Below are 22123 nucleotides of genomic sequence, written 5' to 3'. Positions count from 1 at the left end.
CCATAAAGTTGTTGCCCTCAAGCCTTTTTACAGGTTAAGGCTTTTTTCTACTAAAGCTAGTCTGTAAAGTCTGGAAGAGGAGCCACCTTCTCCAGATGATCAAACACTAAGACAAGGCTACAAGGAACATGAAAAAGTATTCATACAATACCAAAGGAACACAAATTTCTGCTAATAAACCATAAAGAAATGGAGATCTGAGTTGCCAAAAATAATTCAAAATTGTTGATTTAAAGAAGCTCAGCAAGCTATAACACAAAAAGACAAATCAACAATTTCAACACAACAACACATAAACAAAATTAAAGGTTTAAAAAAGAGTTAAAAATCATAAAAGAGCCAGTTTTTGGAGTTAATACAGTTAATAGCCTGGGAAACATAGTGAGATCCTGTCTCTACCAAATTTTTTTAAAAAATTAGGTGGGTATGGCGGTGCATACCTGTGTTTCCAGCTACTCAGGAGGCTGAGGTTGGAGGATCGCTTGAATCCAGGAGGTCATGGTTGCAATGAGCCATGATTATACCACTGCATTCCAGCCTGGGTAACAGAGAAAGACCCTTTCTCAACACACACACACACACACACACACACACACACGTACTGTAATAGAAAGTGCAATGAAGAGTTTCAACAGTAGACTCAGTCAAGCAGAAGAAAAAAATAGTGAACTAAAAGCAACATCATTTGACATTATATAGTCAGAAAAGAAAAGAGAAGAAAAGAATGAAAAATAGTGAAGAAAGCCTATGGGAGTTATGTGCCATTATCAAGTGAAGCAATATATGCATAATAGAAGTTTCCCCAGAGAATAGAAAGGAGCAGGAAGTGGAATTATTTGACATTATTAAGTGAAGTAATATATGCATAATAGAAGTTCACCCAGAGAATACAAAGGGGCAGGAAGTTTATTAAAATAAATAATGACTGAAAACTTACCTAATCTGGAGAAGAAAATGGACATCTAAGAAGATCAAAGATCCAAGAAGCGCAAATGATTCCACATATGTTGAACATAAAAATGTTTACACCAAGACACATTACAATTAAGTTGGCAAAAGTCAAAAGCAGACAGAATTTTGAAAGTAGCAAGAGAAAAGCAATTTGTAATATGCAAACCTCTATAAGATTATCAGCTGATTTCTCAGGAGAAATCTTGCAGTTCAAGAGAGAGTGGGATAATCTATACAAAGTACTTAATGAAAAGAAACAAATTGCCAGTCATTAACACTATACCCAGCAAAACTATCTTTTAAAATGAAGGAGAGGTAAAATCTTCTGTCAAACAAACACTGACAGAATCATTACCAGACCTTCCTTATGAGAAAAACTTGAGAGTTTTTAAAATGGGAACAAAATTATGCTAATGATTTTACATATAAAAGGGTATTTTACCAGTAAATATAATATATAGACACACAGTAGTGACACTAATGTTGGTGCATAAATTAATGTTAACTCTAATATAAAAGTTAGACAAAATATTAATAACTATAACACAAAATTTATTAATGATATATAATATTAAAATAAGTAATTCTGACTTCAGTAATACAAGTATATTGGGTGGTTGTTTAGGTTTTTTATTTTCTGATTACTCCTTAGGATCAGTTTGTATCTCTAGAAACCTAGATGTGATTTTTGGCTGAGAAAACAATGAATCTGTAGATCATGTTGGGAAGAACTGACATTTTAACAATACTGAACCTTATGATCCATGAATATGAACTATATCTCTATGTGCTTAGATATTTGATTTCAGTAATCAGCATTTGGTTTATTTCTGCATATAGTTTCTGAATATATTTATATTTTTTAGATTTCTACCTAAGTACTTTGGGTTTGGGGTGCTTTTAAAAATAGTATTATTCCTATTAAACTACTATTGACATTTGTCACAAAACTAGAGAAAACTATTTTAAAATTCATATAGAACCAAAAAAAAAGAGCCCAAATAGTCAAGGCAATCCTAAGCAAAAAGAACAAACCTGGAGGCATCACACTACCTGACCACAAACTGTACTACAGTAACCAAAACAGCATGGAACTAGTATAAAAACAGACACATAGACCAATGGAACAGAATAGAGAACTCAGTAATAAGACCATGCACCTACAACTATTTGATCTTTGACAGGATTCCCAATTCAATAAATGGTGCTGGGAGAAACTGGCTAGCCATATGCAGAAGATTGAAACTGTATCCCTTCCTTACACCGTATACAAAAATTAACTCAAGATGGATTAAGTACTTAAATGTAAGACCCAAAACTATAAAAACCTCGGAAGACAGCTTAATCAATACCATTCAGCACATAGACACAGGCAAAGATTTCATGATGAAGATGCCAAAAGCAATTGCAACAAAAGTAAAAATTGACAAATGGAATCTAATTAAACTAAAGAGCTTCTGCACAGCAAAAAGAAACAACAAACAAAACAAAAAAGAATCAACAGAAACAACAAAACAAAAAACAAAAGAATCAAAAAGAAACAACAAACAAAAAGAATCAACAGAACAAACAGGCAGCCTACAGAATGTGAGAAATGTTTTGCAAACTATGCACCTGATGAAGGTCTGCTATACAGCACCTATAAGGAACTTAAATAAATTTACAAGAAAAAATAAACACAAAAAGTGGGCAAAGGACATGAACCAACACTTCAAAAGATGACATACATGTGGCCAACAAGCATATGAAAAAAAGCTCAACGTCACTGATCATTACAGAAATACAAGTTAAAACTACAATGAGTCACCATCTCATGCCAGTCAGAATGGCTATTATTTGAAAGGTCAGAAAATGACAGATACTGACAAGGTTATGGAGGAAAAGGAATGCTTATACACTGTTGGTGGGAGTGTAAGTTAGTTCAGCTATTGTGGAAGGCAGTGTGGCGATTCTTGAAAGACCTAAAGACAGAAATACCATTTGACCCAGCAGTCCCTTTACTGGGTATATTCCCAAAGGAATATAATTATCCTATTACAAAGATACATGCACATGTATCCTCATTGCAGCAATATTCACAATAGCAAGACATGGAATCAACCCAAATGCCCATCAATGATAGATTGGATAAAGAAAATGCGGTGCATATACATTATGGAATACTATGAAGCCATTTAAAAAAAATGAGATCATGTCCTTTGCAGGGCCATGGATGGAGCTGGAGGCCATTATCCTTTGCAACTAACACAGGAACAGAAAATCAAATACTGCATGTTCTCATTTATAAGTGGGAGCAAAATAATGAAGACACATGGACACAACGAGGGGAACAACAGACACTGGGGACGACTTGAGGATGAAGGGAGGGAAGAGAGAGAAGATCAGGAAAAATAACTAATGGGTACTAGGCTTAATACCTGGGTGATGAAATAATCTGTACAACAAACCCCCATGACACAAGTTTACCTGTGTAACAAATCTGCATTTTTGCCCTTGACATTAAAATAAAAGTTTTTAAAAATGATGTACATTTCTTTATTTTTGGAAAAATTCACTGGTAAACTTACCTGAGGCTGGCTAATTCTTTGTGATGCTGATTCTTTAGTGTCTTTAACATTTATTGTTAGTCTCAGCTAGTATCTTGGTTTGTTCAATGAACTTCTTTATCAAAATTGTCAAATGTATTTTCTAAATGTTGTTCCTTCCAAAAATTGTATAGGCTGTGTTATAGTGTTCTCTTTTCATTTCTGCTATTGTTTTAGCTCATGGTTTCATAAGTTTTTAAACTTTTATGTTTCAAAGTGTATTTGATTAATTAAATTTTGCTTTCATTGATTTTCAATATTTTGCATTTGTTTCATATTTTATTGTTTCTTCTACTAGTTTTATTACGGCTATATTTCTAATTTTCTCAGACTTAATATGTTATTTTCCTGATTTCTTGACAAGAAAAGTTAAATCTTTTTTTTTCAGTATTTTTTTAAAGTATTTGTATGGCTATACATTTTCCTTAAACCACTGCTTTAGTTTAATCCTATGGTGTTTACATATGTTGTGCATACTTATACCTTAGTTAAAAAATTATGGTTTCCATTTTGATTTCTTCTTTACCTATATATTAATTAGAAATGGAATCTGTCATTTCCAAGGAATTGGAAGCATTATCTTTAATGCTGTTGACTTACTACTTAATCTTATTGTAGATAGAAAAAACATTATTCATCATTTCAAGCTTACAAAATTTATTGAGATATATTTTGGCTCAATACATTGTTTATTGCATTAAACAGACCATATGAAGTTGAACTAAAGTGAGTTTTGTCAGTTTGGGGCACACTGATATGCTATATATAATCAAGTTCACAACTGTGAACACACACACACATGAAGGTTCTTCAAAAAGTTCGTTAAAATGTGTATTTTGAAAAAACTACGCATGGATTTCAAGATTTTTTGCACCAAAATACACTCATATTAACTTGTTAGAACATGCCTTAACAGGATCTAGTTTCAAGCACTAAGACATCAGTATGAAAAGAGCCTCTATCAGAGCAACATGAATTCTGATAAAATTAAAGCAAGAACAAACTTCCAATTTATTGTGAAGCTTGAGTGTAAAAACGGTGAAATAATTGATGCTTTGTGAAAAGTTTATGGGGATGATGTCTCAAATAAATCAGCAGTTTACAAGTGGACAAATGTATTTTATGAAGGGTAAAGATGATATTGAAGATGAAGCCCTCAGCAGCAGACCATCCACATCAGTTTGCACGGAAAAAAAAAAAAAAACAACTCATCTTGTCCATGCCCTAATTGAAAAGTACCAATGTTTAACAGCAGAAAAAATGGCGAGCACTATAGATGTCTCATTTAGTGCAGCTTATGGAAATCTTACTCAAACATTAAAACTGAGGAAATTTTACACTCGTCAATGGCTGCCAAAACCATTGCACCCAGATGAGCTGCAGACAATAGCAGAACTTCAAATGGAAATTTTAAGCAAAAGGAATGAAGAACCTGAAGCATTTTTTTTTTTTTTTGAAGAATTGTAACAGAAGTTGAACAGTTTTACCAGTGTGATCCTGAAGACAAAGCACAAATCACTGGCTACCAAGAAGTGGAAGTGATCCTGTCAAAGCAAAAGCAGATTAGTCAAGAGCAAAGGCCATGGCAACAGTTTTTTTGGGTTGCTCAAGTCATTTTCCTTGTTGACCTTCTGTAGGGCCAAAGAACAATTGCATCTGCTTATTATGAGAGTGTTTTAATAAAGTTAGCCAAGACTTTAGCAGAAAACATCCAGAAGAACTTCACCAGAGAGTCCTTCTCTACCATGACAGTGCTTTTACTCATTCTCATCAAACAAGAGCAATTTTCTGACAGTTTCAATAGTAAAGTTAGGCATCTACCTTATAGTCCTGATATGACTTCTTCTGACTTGTTTTTGTTTCCTAATCTTAACAAAATATTTAAAGGACACCCATTTTTCCTTCAGTTAATAATGTAAAAAAGATTGCATTGACATGGTTAAAATCTCAGGACCTTCTATTCTTTAGGGATGGACTACATGGCTGCTATCATTACTTACAAAACTGTCTTGACCTTGATAGAGGTTTTGTTGAGAAATGAAGTTTATACTTTTTATCTTTTTATTCCATTTTTCATGAACATTTTGAAGTCTTTTTGTACTATATCTAAGATGATCAAGTTTACAATTACATATTGAAGATCTTCTCTTCTTAAGAGATTTTTCTCTGCTTCTTCAACCACTGTTGAGGAAGTGGGTTAAAAGTCTTCCTCTCTATGATTGTGAATTTGTCTATTTTCAAATTTTCCCTATATATATTAAAGTTATGTTTGTAGATAAATACAGTAGACCCAGTTTGTCCACATGGGATATGTTCCAAAAGCCCCAGTGGGTGCCTGAATTGGGGAAAGTATGGACCCCTGTATATACTGTTTTTTCCCTGTATGTATGATAGTTTTAATTTATAAGTTATCATACTAACAGATTAACAATAACAACTAATAATAAAATAGAACATTTTAACAATATGCTGTAATAAAAATTATGTGACTGTGGTCTCTTTCCCTCTCTCTCTCAAAATATCTCCTTACAATGTACTCATCTTTCTTCACCTGGTTAACGGTGGGTAACTGAAATCACAGAAAGCAAAACCACAGAAAGTGAAACTGTGGATGAGCGGGGATGACATGTTGCAACAGATTTTCTTATTTCTATTCTTGCTTCTTTCCATAAATCCTTCATTATCTAATATTAGTAGAACTCCATCTTCTTATGGTTAAAATTTGCAAGGCATAAAAATTTCCATACTCTACATGCTCTGTGTCGTTATTTTTAAATTACATCTCTTATAAGCAGCAAAATGCTAGCACACTTATTTCATTGTGAAATATCTCATAATTGTTTGCTTTATTTAGTCTGTTTTACATAGGTCTTATATCTACCAGTTATGTTTGCTTATTTTTACAAATGTATTGTTTGCTTCCCTTCTTTCTTGCCTGTATTTATAGTCATCAAATATTTATTATGATTTTTCTGTGTCTTATATTTATATTTTTTATTATTTTAATGGTCACACTAGAAATCGAATCATGCATCCTCACATTAATATAATACAATATAATATATATCATTAATTCACCATTTCTTATTACTACTGGAAACTTAGAACTTTTTGTCTACTTACATGCCTCCCAACTTTTGTGATATTTTGCATTTTCGTTTTGCATATGTTTTAGAATCTATAAGATATTATTAATATTGATTTTTGCAGTTAATTTTTATTATATATACCCACACATTTACTCTACCTTGTGTACTTCTTTGCCACCTTCACATTGACATTTCTTGATGATGTCTAGCTCTTAAATATAACTGCTGACCTAGTTACTTACTCTACCTGAAGAACAAGTAACTAGGTCAATAGTTTATATTTATGGCATACAATTTTTATTCCGTTGTCTTCTGCACTTCGTTTTTTGAGGCCACCCTCAATCTTATTGTGCTTTCTTTTAAAATATGGGCCTTCTTTCTACGGCTGTTTTTAAGATTTCTCAGTGTCTCTGGTTTTCAACAGTCTTACTATGACCAGGTGTGTTTTCTTTGTGTTTATCCTGTTGGAATTCAGTGAGCTGCTGAATGGGATGATATCATTCCATACTTTTAGAAAATTCTCAGGCATTGTATGTTTTTACATAACTTTTATTCAATTCTCTTTCTTTTCCACAAATAGGTCCCTATTTTATGGGTTTTAGGCTTTTTAATATGGTGTAATTATTACTTATACTATTTTTTAAATGTTTTGTTCTCTATGTCAGTTGAGATGTTTATCATTATCTCTTCTTCTAGTTAACTAATCCGGTATTTTTAACTATGAGGCCTGTAATTCAAACAATTTACTGATTTCTTTACATATTTTGTTATCAAATATATACATAGCAAGTGAAATCTATAGAATCAAATTTTCTGGAGAAATGAATCTATCTTCCCTCATGTAGTTTGTTCATTTTTCTTTCATTTTCTCTAACAGTGGGATTTTTGTGTGTGTGTTATCACCTTTTTGACTCTATAGATCATCTCTTAGCTTCTGGCTTCTTTTTCCTGTCTTTGTTGTTTTTTCTTTGTGTTATTGTCCATAACTTTTTGCTTTTGCTATGTGCAGTTTTTATTGTATGCTTTATGTTCTATTTAATAAAGCAGTAGAAGCTTTAGGTGGTATTGCTTTCGACTTAGGAAGGTTCCATCTTCTGTTTTGAAAATGGGCTGAGTAACTGACAACTTCAGTACATTTTAAATTAAATTAGGCCAAAAAGTGTAGTTTTAGTAAGACTCAGATACTCTACAGAATTTCTCTCAAGAGCCAGAATACCTCTATTTTCTCAGCTTTGAAATACAGTAAATGATTGATTTCTGATACTCAGAGCTTCAAATCTCAGTCCTCTAGCCTATGTCCCAAGCTTCTTCAAAACCAGGTAAATGTTTTAAAGGGGAGGCAGCACATGTGCTTGAGACAAGCCTTCTTTCCATTCGATCTTTGTTTCCCAAGTACAACAGGATTACAGAAATTTCTGCCTTAAGAGCTTCACCCTGCCTCCTCAGCCTCCCTCAAAGGATGTAAACTCAACAAATGTGGCATAAGAAAAACTGATACTGAGTTTGATATCCCTTAATTTAAAATTTATCAATCTAATCTTTTCTAGGCACTAAGGGGTCTTCAGGTTTCTCTTTTCTCAATAGAGGAACTCTAACTGGGTTGGCCAAGACTGATATTTAACTTGTATTCAGAAACATCAGGTGTTCCAAGGAAAGAAAGTGCTGACAGTTCAGAATTGTTTTCCCTTCTCTGCAATTATGACGCCTTCTACTTTTCATTTAAATGCTCCCTCATCCATTTACAATAATTTTTTAATTTATTTGGCATGGTATAGTTTTTCCCCTAGAAGAATCATTTGCTTTTCTAAAGTTACTACAGTCTACCTAAAATATAAGTACCTTATTTATTTATTTATGTATATCTTTCATTTTAGATTCAAGGGGTACATGTGCAGGTTTATGACATGGGTACATTGCATGATGCTGAAATTTGGGATATGGTTGATCCTGTCACACAGGTAGTGAGTATAATACCCAATAGGTAGTTTTTCAACTCCTGCCTTTCTTCCTCCCTCCTTCCCCTTCTAGTCCCATGTCTTGTTCTCCACTTTGTGTCTGTGTGTACCCAGCGTTTAGCTCCCACTTATAAGTGATAACATGCAGTATTTGGTTTTCTTTTTTTGTATAAATTCACATAGAATAATGGCCTTCAACTGCTTCCGTGTGGCTGCAAATGACATGACCTCGTTATTTTATATGGCTGCATGTTATTCCATGGGGCATATTCAAAACATTTTCTTTATCCGTTTGTGATGGTTAATACCGAGTGTCAACTTGATTAGATTGAAGGATACAAAGTATTGATCCTGGGTGTGTCTGTAAGAGTGTTGCCAAAGGAGATTAACATTTGAATCGGGTTGGGAAAGGCAGAAGCACCCTTAATCTGGGTGGGCACAATCTAATCAGTTGGCAGCATGGCTGGAATATAAGCAAGCAGAAAAATGTGAAAAGAGAGACTGGTTTAGCCTCCTAGCCTACATCTTTCTCCCATGCTGAATGCTTTCTGCCCTTGAACACTGGACTCCCAGGTTCTTCAGTTTTGGAATTCAGACTGGCTCTCCTTGTTCCTCAACTTCCAGACTGCCTATTGTGGGACCTTGTGAATGTACGCTTTAATACTTAATAAACTCCCATATATATGGGATACATATATATGAGATATATATAGGAATGTACATATATATATATAAAGTGGAATATATATTCCATTAGTTCTGTTCCTCTAGAGAACCCTGACTAATATAGATTTTGGTACCAGAAGTGGTTCTAGAGGAACATAATATTAAGGATGAAGTTCTTTCATTGGTTTGGAGGTTTCTGGACTTGGCTGCTTAATACAATTAGACCCAAAAATGCTAAGGACTCTACTTCTAATAGTAGGGAGAACACTGATAGTCCTTGGCATGAACTGTTTAGAGAGTTACGCAAAATAAATGCATGTGGCCCTCCTGATTCATCACTCATGAGAGGCAAGGAATTTAGTGACACAATAACTTTGACCATATGTGGAGAACCAAGGAACATAATGACGTTGGTTGCTCCTAAGTTCAGTGGACAAAGTGATGAAAGAAAATGATGAACTCAGAGATTCTATCTCCCAGCTTCAGTAGGGAAAGAGCTGCAATTATGGAACAACAGACACAAGTTCTTATCATGCAAGTGGCTGAGCTGCAATGAAAGGTGCATGCACAGCCTCACCAGGTGTCTACTGTTAAAGTGAGGGCATTGATTAGAAAAGAATGGGACCTCGCAACTTGGAATAAGAATGTGTAGGAGGACCCTGTTGAAGCTGGGGACACAAAGTGTAAACTCTGATGAACCCTTTTTGTCATAAGAAACAGCTTCCCCATCCTCAGTAGTGGCAACATTCCCTCTCCAACCTGTGCTGGCATCAGCTTTTTCACCTTTGTATGAGGAGATAAACCCTGTGCTGTCTGAGGCAACAGTGGTGGCCTCCTCTGGGGCAGTTGCCAGGCAAGATAATGTTGATTCTCCTCAGGAGCCACTCCCAACACTCCTGTTTGCTTGTAGACCTATAACTAGACTAAAGTCCTGAAGGACACCTAGAGGTGAGATTAGAGTGTGACCCATGAGGAGGTGTGCTATACTTGAAAAGAGCCACTTGAGTTCTCTAATTTATATAAACAGAAACCTGGAGAATAGGCATGGGAATGGATATTAAGGGTGTGAAATAATGTTGGAAGGAACATAGAGTTGGATCAGGCTAAATTTATTAATTTGGGCCCACTAAGTTGGGACTCTGCATTTAATGTTGCAGCTTGGGGAGTTAAAAAAATTCTAATAGTTTATTTGCTTGGTTAGCTGAAATATGGATTAAAAGATCACCCACTGTGAGCAAGCTGGAAATGCCTGATCTGCCTTGGTTTAATGTGGAGGAAGGGATCAAAAAGCTTAGGGAGATTGAGATGGTGGAGTGGATTAGTCACTTTAGATCTACTCATCCCAGCTGGGAGGATCCAGGAGATATACCCTTGACCGATGCCTTGTGAAATAGATTTGTGAGGACAGCACCTGCATCTTTGAAGTGCCCTGTAATTGCTCTTTTCTGTATGTCAGATCTAACAGTGGGAACTGCAGTCACTCAACTACAAAATTTAAATACAATGGGAATAAATGGATCCCGAGGTGCCAGGGATGAAAAGGTGGCACTCAACCATCACAGGCAATGTGGGCATAGTTACCATAATGGGAAGCAGAGACAAAATGGCAATCAGAATAGCCTGACTTGTGTAGAGCTCTAGCATTGGCTAATTAACAACGGTGTTCCTAGAAGTGAAATTGATAGGAAGCTTACTGCATTCCTACTTAATTTATATAAGCAGAAAACTTCTAGGTGGAAGGGATGAAAGAGTAATTTGAATTATAAAAACAGAGAATCATGGCCTCAATCAATTTCCAGACTTGGGGTTCCTGTTTACAGACCCAGAACTCCTTGAATGAAGGGGAGTCTGGGTCCCCTTGAGGAAAGATCCCACTACATTACTGACAATTATTGCAGTGAATCTTTCTCCAATCATTTCCCAAGGAGACCTTCAGCCCTTTACCAGGGTAACTGTGCATTGTAGAATGGGAAGTGTTCAGACATTTTGAGGACTACTGGACACTGGCTGTGAGTTGATGTTGATTCTAAGGGGTCCACAAACTTCACTGTGGTCCTCCAGTTAAAGTAAGAGCTCATGGAAGTCAGGTAGTTAATGGAGTTTTAGCTCAGGTCCAACTTACAGTGGGTCCAGTGGGTCCCCATACTCATCCTGTGGTCATTTCCCCAGTGCCAGAATGCACAATTAACATAGACATACTTAGCAGCTGGCAGAACCCCCACATTGACTCCCTGACTGGTAGGGTAAGTTCTATTATATTTGGAAAGGCCAAATGGAAGCCTTTAGAGGTTCTACCTAGAAAAATAGTAAATCAAAAACAGTAATGCATCCCTGTAGGGATTGTGGAGATTAGTGCCACCATCAAGGACTTGAAAGTCGCAGGGGTGGTGATTCCCAACACATCCCCATTCAACTCTCCTATTTGGCCTGTACAGAAGACAGATGGATCTTGGAGAATGAGAGTGGATTATGGTAAGCTTAACCAAGTGGTGATTCCAACTGCAGCTGCTATACCAAATGTGGTTTCATTGCTTGAGAAAATTAAAACATCTCCTTGCTGGGAACAAGCCCTAAGCCTGTCATAAGCAGGCCTTAAAGAAACTGGCCATAAACAGGATTTCTGCAGCAATATGACAAGCTCGTGGTGGCTATCACGCATACTGCTAGAAGTTGTTGGTTTACTGCAGCAAGGAAAGGAACACCTGGCCCACCTGGAGCGGAAAACTGCTCAAACTACAAACAGTGGCAGGAGCAGCCTGTACCTTAACAATATATTTTTGCTACAGATAATCAGCCAGAGCCTGTTTCTCTACTCCTCACTAAGAATGTTTTGTTTCCCATAAGGAATACTTTTAGTTAATCTATAATCAATAGAAGCAATGCTTATCACTGCCTTGCTGTCAGTAAATATGTGGGTCAAACTCTGTTCATGGCTCTCAGCTCTGAAGGCTATTAGCCCTGATTCTCACTTTGCACTCTATTTCTGTGTCTTTGTCTTCAATTCCTCTAGTGCTGCTGGGTTGGGGTGTCCACAACCGAGCTTGTCTCGGTAAGTGGCGTCCAACATAGGGGCTTGAACCCGGGTCAAAGCATCACCAGAGTAATGGTTGGAGAACGTGGAACTATGCTGGAGGACACCCGACTACTCTTAAGCGATCTCCGTGGTATGTAAGAAGAGGAACTCAGAAGCATCAAGGTAACAATGGGACAAGGGTTGAGCAGGCACAAGGCTTATTTGAGTCTGCTTTGGCAGCTTCTCAGAAAAGGGGGAGTGAAGGTTAGCACTAGCTGACTTATACAGCTTTTTAGTGCGATAGAGAAATATTGCCCCTGGTTTCTGGACTGAGGAACTATGAATGTAGAGGTCTGGGAAAATGTAGGCAGCACACTGAAAAAGGCATATAAGGATGGTGCTGAGGATATTCCTATAACTGTCTGGTCAGTGTGCTGAGGATATTCCTATAACTGTCTGGTCAGTTATATTCCTATAACTGTCTGGTTTTCTGGTTCGTTCCACCTTGGAGCCTTTCCACACAGATGATGAGGAGAAGGAATCAGAGGAAGAAGGAGTGTATAATGAAGTACCAGAGCAGGTTTTCTTGCCAGCTAAAGTGGTAAAGGAGGGAGAGGTTTGTCCCTACTCCTCTGCACACCCCCATTATCTTGAAGAAAAGGAGTGGCTTGACCCTCCAGATCTTTCTTTTCCAGAGGACACTGGGCAACAAGTAGTTGCCCTAGTGACTGTTCAAGCAGTGCCTCAAGCGACTGCTCTCAGTTCTATTCAGGCAGGAATCCAACAAGCTAGATGAGAGGGTGATATAGATGCTTGACAGTTCCCTGTTAGAATACATAGACCTGATCAACAGGGGAATATTATAGCTACATTTGAACCTTTTCCTTTTAAAATACTTAAGTAATTTAAACAAGCTATTAATCAATATGGACCAGGTTCTCCTTTTGTAATGAGACTGTTAAAGAATGTTGCTGTCTTCAGTCAGATGATTCCTACTGACCGGGGTGCTCTTACTTGAGCTTGTCTAACTCCTGCTCAGTTCTTACAATTTAAAACTTGGTGGTCAGATGAAGCTTCCACTCAGGCTTCTCACAATGTCCAGGCCCAACCTCAAATTAATATAACTGCAGACCAACTTTTGGGGGTCAGCAGCTGGGCTGGTTTAGATTCACAAGTGGTCATGCAGGATGATGTCATAGAGCAGCTTAGAGCAGTGTGCATTAGAGCTTGGGAAAAAAATCACTTCAGGAGGAGAACTATACCCTTCCTTTAGTGCTGTCAAACAGGGACCAAAAGAAACATATGCAGATTTTATAACCAGGTTACAGGAGTCTCTTAAAAAGGTGATTGCAGATTCAGCTGCTCAGGATATAGTGTTGCGGTTATTAGCTTTCGACAATGCCAATCCTGAGTGCCAAGCCACTCTGTGACCTATTAGAGGAAAAGCACATTTAGTTGACTATATTAAAGCTTGTGATGGTATTGGAGGTAATCTGCATTAAGGCTACTCTGCTAGCCCAGGCAATGGCAGGACTGAGAGTGAGTAAAGGAAATACCCCATTTCCTCGAGCTTGTTTTAACTGTGGGAAGCATGGTCATACTAAAAAAGAATGCAGAAAAAATCAGCAAGTCAGGCCGCCAGTTGGGGGAAAAAAGAAAACTGCTGAGTCTGAAATATGTCTAAAATGTAGAAAAGGAAAACACTAGGCTAATCAGTGTCACTCTAAGTTTGATAAAGATGGGAACCCAATTTCAGGAAATGCCATGAGGGGCCTGTCCTGGGCCCCGGTTCAAACTGGGGCATTCCCAGCTCAGGCCATTCCCTCATCCCTGTACAATGCCTGTCCCCCACCACCACTGGTAGTGCTGCAGTAGATTTATGCTGCACAAAAGCTGTGAGCCTTCTGCCTGGGGAACCTCCTCAAAAAGTGCCAACAGGAGTCTGTGGACCCTTGCCAGCAGGGACAGTAGGATTACTTCTAAGTATGTCTAGTTTAAATTTAAAAGGGGTACAAGTGCAAACAGGATTCATTGATTCAGATTACAATGGAGAAATTCAAATTGTTTTATCTACTTCTGTTCCCTGGAAAGCAGAGCCAGGAGAGCATATAGCACAGCTCCTTATTGTGCCGTATGTGGAAATGGGGAAAAGTGAAACTAAACGAACAGGAGGATTTGGAAGCACTAATAAACAGGGAAAAGCAGCTTATTGGGTGAATCAAATTACTGATAAATGTCCTACCTGTGAAATAACTATTCAGGGAAAAAAAAATTAAAGCATTGGTAGATACAGGAGCGGACATTTCAATCATTTCTCTACAGCACTGGCCGTCCACGTGGCCAATTCAACCAGCTCGATTTAACATAGTTGGAGTTGGTAAACCCCCTGAAGTATATCAAAGCAGTTATATTTTGCATTGTGAAGGGCCCGATGGACGACCTGGGACTATTCAACCAATTATAACTTCTGTACCTATAAATTTATGGGGAAGAGATTTATTACAGCAATGGGGAGCACGAGTGTTAATTCCAGAACAACTGTATAGCCCTCAAAGTCAACATATGATGCATGAAATGGGGTATGTCCCTGGTATGGGATTAGGAAAAAATTTACAAGGTTTAAAGAAACCACTTCAAGCAGAAGGACAGAATTCTCATCAAGGTGTAGGATATCATTTTTGATGGCAGCCATTGTTAAGCCCCCAGAACCTATACCTTTAAAATGGTTAACAGATAAGCAAATTTGGACAGAACAATGGCCGCTGAGTAAAGAGAAACTAGAGGCTTTAGAGGACTTAGTTACTGAACAATTAGAAAAAGGACACATAGCTCCAACATTTTCCCCCTGGAATTCTCCAGTCTTTGTTATTTAAAAAAAAAAAAATCAGGTAAATGGAGACTGTTGACAGATCTTAGAGCCATTAATTCAGTTATACAATCTATGGGTGCTTTGCAGCCAGAATTGCCTTCTCCTGCTATGATTCCAAAAAATTGGCCTTTAATAGTCATACATTTAAAAGACTGTTTCTTTACTATCCCTTAGCTGAGCAAGACTATGAATGGTTTGCATTTACAATTCTTGCAGTAAACAACCTGCAATCTGATAAGCATTTTCATTGGAAAATGTTGCCACAAGGCATGTTAAACAGTCCAATAATTTGTCAGACTTATGTAGGACAAGCAATTGAACCTACTCATAAAAAATTTTTACATTGTTACGTTATTCATTATATAGATAATAATCTTTGTGCTGCCCCCACTCGGGAAATATTACTCTAATATTATGATCACTTGCAAAACTTGATTTCTCATGCCAGTTTAATTATAGCTCTTGACAAAATTCAGACTACTACCCCTTACTCCTACTTGGGGACCTTAGTAAATGGCACTACCATTGTGCCACAGAAAGTAACCATACATAGGGATCAACTGAAAACATTAAGTGACTTTCAAAAATTACTAGGGGACATTAATTGGATACAACCTGCTCTAGGCATTCCTACCTATGCCATGAGTAATCTATTTTCTATCCTTATAGGAGATCCTAGTCTCACTAGCCCTCAGCAATTAAAAGAGGCTCAGGCAGAGTTACAGATTGAGAAGCAAGTGCATAAAGCTCAAATAATTAGAATAGATTCAGAAAAGACTTTAGACTTATTGATTTTTCCAACTCAGCATTCACCTACTGGTGTTATTGTTCAAGAGCAGGACTTGGTAGAATGGCACTTTCATCCACATACTAATTCACAGATTCTAACTTCTTATTTGGATCAAATTGCTGCTCTGATAGGAAATGGGAGAACTCGAATTGTTAAATTACATGAATATGACCATGGAAAAATTATTGTCCCTCTTACGAAGGCACAAATACAACAGGCCTTTATAAATAATCTTACTTGGCAAGCCCATTTAGCTGATTTCATAGGTGTTCTTGATAATCACTTTCTGAAAACAAAATTAGTTCAATTTTTGAAATTAACTAATTCGATTCTCCCTAGAATAACTAAATTTAAACCAATTGAAGGTGCTGAAAATGTTTTTACAGATGAATCTAATAATGGTAAAGCTTCTTATTCTGGATCAAAAAGCAAAGTTTTCCAGATGCCCTATACTTCAACTCAAAAAGCGGAGCTTGTAGCTGTAATTGAGGTGCTGACTGCTTTTGAGATGTCTGTCAATGTAATTTCTGATTCTTCATATGTGGTTCATTCTACACAGTTAGTTGAAAATCCTCAGCTATGATTCTACACAGATGAGCAACTGATGACTTTATTTACCCAATTGCAAACAGCAGTTAGGAGAACAATGCACCCTATTTACATTACTCACATTAGGGCTCATACATCTCTTCCAGGACTTTTGACTACAGGTACTCAAGTGGCTGATCATCTAGTTGCTACTGCATTATCTAATGCTAAACACTTTCACAATTTAAGTCACGTTAACACCTCTGGTCTCAAACACAGATACAGCATAACCTGGAAATGAGCTAAAGCTATTATCCAGTGATGCCCAACTTGCCAAATGGTGCATTCCTCATCTTTTATAAGAAGAATTAATCCTCGAGGATTGGAACTTAATTCTCTTTGGCAAATGGATGTCACTTATGTTCCTTCCTTTGGTAAATTGGCTTATGTGCATATATGTGTAGATACATTTTCTCACTTTGTTTGGGCTCCTGTCAAATGGGAATCTTCTGCCTATGTTAAATGGCATCTTCTGCAATGCTTCACAGTCATGGGCATTCCAGATTCAGTTAAAACAGACAATGCCCCAGGCTATACTAGCTAGCCATGCTCTAGCTACATTTTTCTCTGTAAGGAATATTAAACACATTACTGGCATCCCATATAATTCACAAGGACAAGCCATTGGGAAAGAATGAATCTCTCTCTAAAACAGCAGTTACAAAAACAAAAAGGGGGAAACAGTGAATATGGGACTCCGTATATACAATTGAATCTAGCATTATTGACTTTAAATTTTTTGAGCCTGCCTAAAGGCCAGATGCTATCAGCAGCTGAACAGCATCTACAGAAACCAGCGGCAAAGACAGAAGCAAAACAACTGGTTTGGTGGAGAGAACCAATAATAAAAAGTTGGGAAATAGGTAAAATAATAACATGGGGTAGAGGTTATGCTTGTGTTTCTCCAGGCCAAAACTAGCAGCCAATTTGGATACCATCAAGACACCTGAAACCTTATCATGAGCCAGATGCTGAGGAAGAGATTTGGGAGGCACCTGAAGACTCCCCAGTTGCGACCATGTCAAGACTGATAATGAGGCCTCTTTCCTGCTTGTAGTGGGTGATTTAAAACTTGATCTCACTAATCATCATGTGACTTGTCAATAATGTATATTGTCTTCTTGTGTGAATTCTTCCTTATATAATACTGATCATTCTATTTTAGTGGTAAGAGCCTGAGAAGGAGTATGGATACCTGTAAAGATTTCCCATCCTTGGGAAGCCTTTCCTTCTATGCATATTATTACTGAAATTCTTCAAAAGATTTTGAGGCACTCTCGGTGTTTCATTGCTACTTTAATTTTAATCATTATGTGATTGATTGCTGTCACAGCTACTGCCATTGTAGCTGGAGTTTCTTTGCATTCCACAGTACAAACAGCAGACTATGTAAGTAATTGGCAGAAAAATTCTACTCTGCTGTGGAATTCCCAAACTAATATAGACCGGAAACTAGCTAATCAAATCAATGATCTCTGATAAATTGTAATGTGGCTAGGAGATCAAGTAACTAGTTTAGAATATAGAATACAGTTACAATATGACTGGAATACTTCTGATTTTTGCATTACTCCTCATTTGTGTAGTGAAACAGAGCATGAGTGGGAAATAATTAAGAGACATTTAAAGGGTCATACTGGAAATTTATCTTTGGATATTGCAAAACTGAAGGAACAAGTATTTCAAGCCTCTCAGGCACATCTGACACTAATGCCAGGAACTGAAGTGTTTGAAGGAGCTGCAGATGGATTAGCAGCTATTAACTGGTTAAAATGGATCAAGACACTTGGAGGCTCTGTGATTTCAATGATGATTGTGCTTTTAATTGCTGTCGTCTTTGTGTAGTCTGCAGATGTGGATCCTAAATTCTGTGAGAAGTAGCCCACTGTGAAAAAGCTGCCTTTGCCTTTATTGCTTTGCAAAAACAGAAAAGGAGACATGCAGGGAACAATCCCTAAGCCTGTCATAAACAGGCCTTAAAGAAACTGGTCCTAAACAGGATTTCTGTAGCAATGTCACATGCTCTTGATGGCTATCACACACACTGCTAGAAGTTGTTGGTTTACTGGAGGAGGGCAAGGAACACCTGGCCTGCCTGGAGTGGAAAACTGCTCAACCACAAACAATAGCAGGAGTGGCCTGTACCTTAACAATATATTTTTGCTACAGATAATCAGCCAGAGCTTATTCTCTGCTCCTCACTAAGAAAGCTTTGTTTCCCGTAAGGAATGCTTTCAGTTAATCTATAATCTATAGAAGCAATGCCTATCACTGCCTTGCTGTCAATAAATATGTGGGTCAAACTCTGTTCATGGCTCTCAGCTTTGAAGGCTGTTAGCCCCGATTCTCACTTTGCACTCTATTTCTGTGTCTTTGTCTTCAATTCCTCTAGTGCTGCTGGGTTGGGGTCTCCACAGCCAAGCTGGTCTTGGTATCTCCTGGTACCTGATATACAGCCATTGAATTGGCAAATTTGTTTTCTCTATTCCTGTCCAAAGCCCCACCAGAAGTAATTTGCCTTCAGTTGGCGAGGCTCACAATATATCTTTACTCTTCTACCTAAGGGGTATGTCAACTCTACAGCTTTGTGTCATAATCTTGTTTAGAGATACCTTGATCACTTTTTACTTCCACAAGATATTGCAGTGATCCATCACATTGGTGACATTATGCTGATCGGAGCCAGTGAACAAGAAGTAGCAAACACACTGGACTTATTGGTGAGATATTTGCATGACAGAGGATGGGAAATTAATCTGACTAAAATTCAGGGACCTTCTACCTCAGTAAAATTTCTAGGGGTCCAATGGTGTTGGGACTGTCGAGATAATCCTTCCAGGGTGAAGGCTAGGTTGCTGCATTTGGCCCCTCCTACAATCAAAAGAGAGGCACCACACCTTGTGGGCCTATTTGGATTTTGGAGGCATCACATTCCTCAGTTGGGTGTGTTACTCCAGCCCATTTATCAAGTGACCCAAAAAGCTGTAAGTTTTGAGCGGGATCCAGAACACAAGAAGGTTCTGCAAGAGATCCAAGCTGCTGTGCAAGCTGCTCTGCCACTTGGGCCATATGACCACACAGATCCAGTGGTGCTTGAGGTGTCAGTGGCTGATAGGAATGCTGTTCGCAGCCTTTGGCAGGCCCCCATAGGTGAATCAGAGCAGAGGCCCCTAGGATTTTGGAACAAGGCCCTGCCATCTTCTGCAGATAACTACTCTTCTTTTGAGAGACAGCTCTTGGCCTGTTACTGGGCTTTGGTGGAAATTGAATGTTTGACTATGGGTCATCAAGTCACCATGTGACCTGAACTGCCTTTCATGAACTGGGTGCTTTCTGACCCATTTAGCCATAAATTAGGTCATGCACAGCAGCATTCCATTATCAATGGAAGTGGTATGTACGTGATCAGGCTCGAGCAGGTCCTGAAGGCGCAAGTAAGTTACAAAAGGAAGTGGCTCAAATGCCCATGGTCTCCACTCCTGCCACTCTGTCTTCTATTCCCCGGCCTGCACCAATGGCCTCATGGGGAGTTATCTATGATCAGTTGACAGAGGAAGAGAAGACTAGGGCCTGATTCACAGATGGTTCTTCATGATATGCAGGCATCACCCGAAAGTGGACAGCTCTAGCACTACAGACCCATTCTAGGACACCTCTGAAGGATAGACATGAAGGGAAATATTCCCAGTGCACAGAAATTCAAGCAACGCACCTGGTTGTGGACTCTGCATAGAAGGAGGAATGGCCAGATGTGAAATTATATACTAATCCACGCGCTGTAGCCAATGGTTTGGCTGGATGGTCTGGGACTTGGGAGAAGCACGATTGAAAAGTCGGTGACAAAGAAATTTGGGAAGAGGTATGTGGATGGAACTCACTGAGTGGTCAAAAACTGTGAAGATATTTGTATTCCATGTGAGTGTTCACCAACAGGTGACCTCAGCAGACGAGGATTTTAATAATCAAGTGGATAAGATGACCCTTTCTGTGGACACCACTCAGCCTCTTTCCCCAGCCACCCCGTCATCACCCAATGAGCCCACGAACAAAATGGCCATGGTGGTAGGGACAGAGGTTATGCCTGGGCTCAGCAACATGGACTTCCACTCACCAAGGCTGGTTTGGCTAAGGCCACTGCTGGGTGCCCAATTTGCCAGCAGCAGAGACCAAAACTGAGCCCTCTATTTGGCACCATTCTTCAGGGTAATCAGCCAGCTCCCTGGTGGCATGTTGATTATATTGGACCTCTTCCATCATGGGAAGGGTAGAGGTCTGCCCTCATTGGAATAGACACTTACTCCAGATATGGGTTTGCCTATCCTGCATGCAACGCTTCTGCCAGACTACCATCTGTGGACTCACAGAATGCCTTCTCCACCATCATAGTATTCCACACAGCATTGCCTCAGACCAAGGCACTTACTTTACAACTAAAGAAGTGTAGCAGTGGGCTCATGCTCATGGAATTCACTGGTCTTACCATGTTCCCCATCATCCTGAGGCAGCTGGATTGATAGAATGGTAGAATGGCCTTTTGAAGTCACAATTACAATGCCAACTAGGCGACTATACTTTTCGTGACTGGGGCAAAGTTCTCCACAAGGCTGTATATGCTCTGAATCAGCATCCGATATATGGTACTGTTTCTCCCATAGCCAGGATTCATGGCTCCAGGAATCAAGGGGTGGAAGTGACACCACTCACCATTACCCACAGTGATCCACTAGCAAAATTTTTGCTTCCTGTTTCCATGACATTACGTTCTGCTGGCCTAGAGGTCTTAGTTCCAGAGGGAGGAATGCTGCCACCAGGATACACAACAATGATTCCATTAAACTGGAAGTTAAGATTGCCACCTGGACACTTTGGGCTCCTCCTACTTTAAGTCAACAAGCTAAGAAGGGAGTTACAGTGTTGACTGGGGTGATTTACCCAGACTATTAAGAGGAAATCAGTCTATTACTCCACAATGGAGGTAAGGAAGAGTATGCATGGAATACGAGAGATCCATTAGGGCGTCTTTTAGTATTACCATGCTCTGTGATTAAGGTAAATGGGAAACTACAACAGCCTAATCCAGGCAAGACTACAAATGACCAGATCCCACAGGAATGAAGGTTTGGGTCACTCCACCAGGGAAATTTAAAAAAAAAAAAAAAGGACCTGCTGAGGTGCTTGCCGAAGGCAAAGGGAATACAGAATGGGTAGTAGAAGGTAGTCATCAATACCAGCCATGACCACGTGACCAGCTGCCCAAACGAGGACTGAAATTGTCATGAGTATTTTCCTCCTTCTTTTGTTGAAAACATTTCTGTGCATGTATACACTTGTACTAAGAAAATATCTTCATTTTATTTCCTTTCTCATTTATCATGAGACAAGATTTATTGACTTCATATCAGCATTTAAGTATTGTTAATTTTATGTAATAGTATTTGGATTGGAGATTGGTGCATTTCCAGTTGTATGAAGGATAGTTGTATTATTTTAGGCATAATTATGACCATATTATTGTCTTTATTTGAAGATTATGCATGATCTCAAGAGATGTGTATGGGTTCAAGTTGACAAGGGGTGGACTTGCGATGGTTAGTACTGAGTGTCAATTTGATTGGAT

General features: G+C 38.4%; 1 pseudogene; it reads left to right on the top strand.

Moving 5' to 3' along the window:
• Nucleotides 1-7919: 7919 nt before the first annotated feature.
• On the top strand, nucleotides 7920-21785 carry LOC129034633 (uncharacterized; annotated as a pseudogene).
• The last annotated feature ends 338 nt before the right edge of the window (nucleotides 21786-22123 follow it).

Source organism: Pongo pygmaeus, chromosome 3 (assembly GCF_028885625.2).
Source record: "Pongo pygmaeus isolate AG05252 chromosome 3, NHGRI_mPonPyg2-v2.0_pri, whole genome shotgun sequence".
NCBI classification, from domain to species: domain Eukaryota; kingdom Metazoa; phylum Chordata; class Mammalia; order Primates; family Hominidae; genus Pongo; species Pongo pygmaeus.
Note: the sequence above shows the minus strand (reverse complement) of the source record. Positions and strands in the feature narration are given on the sequence as shown.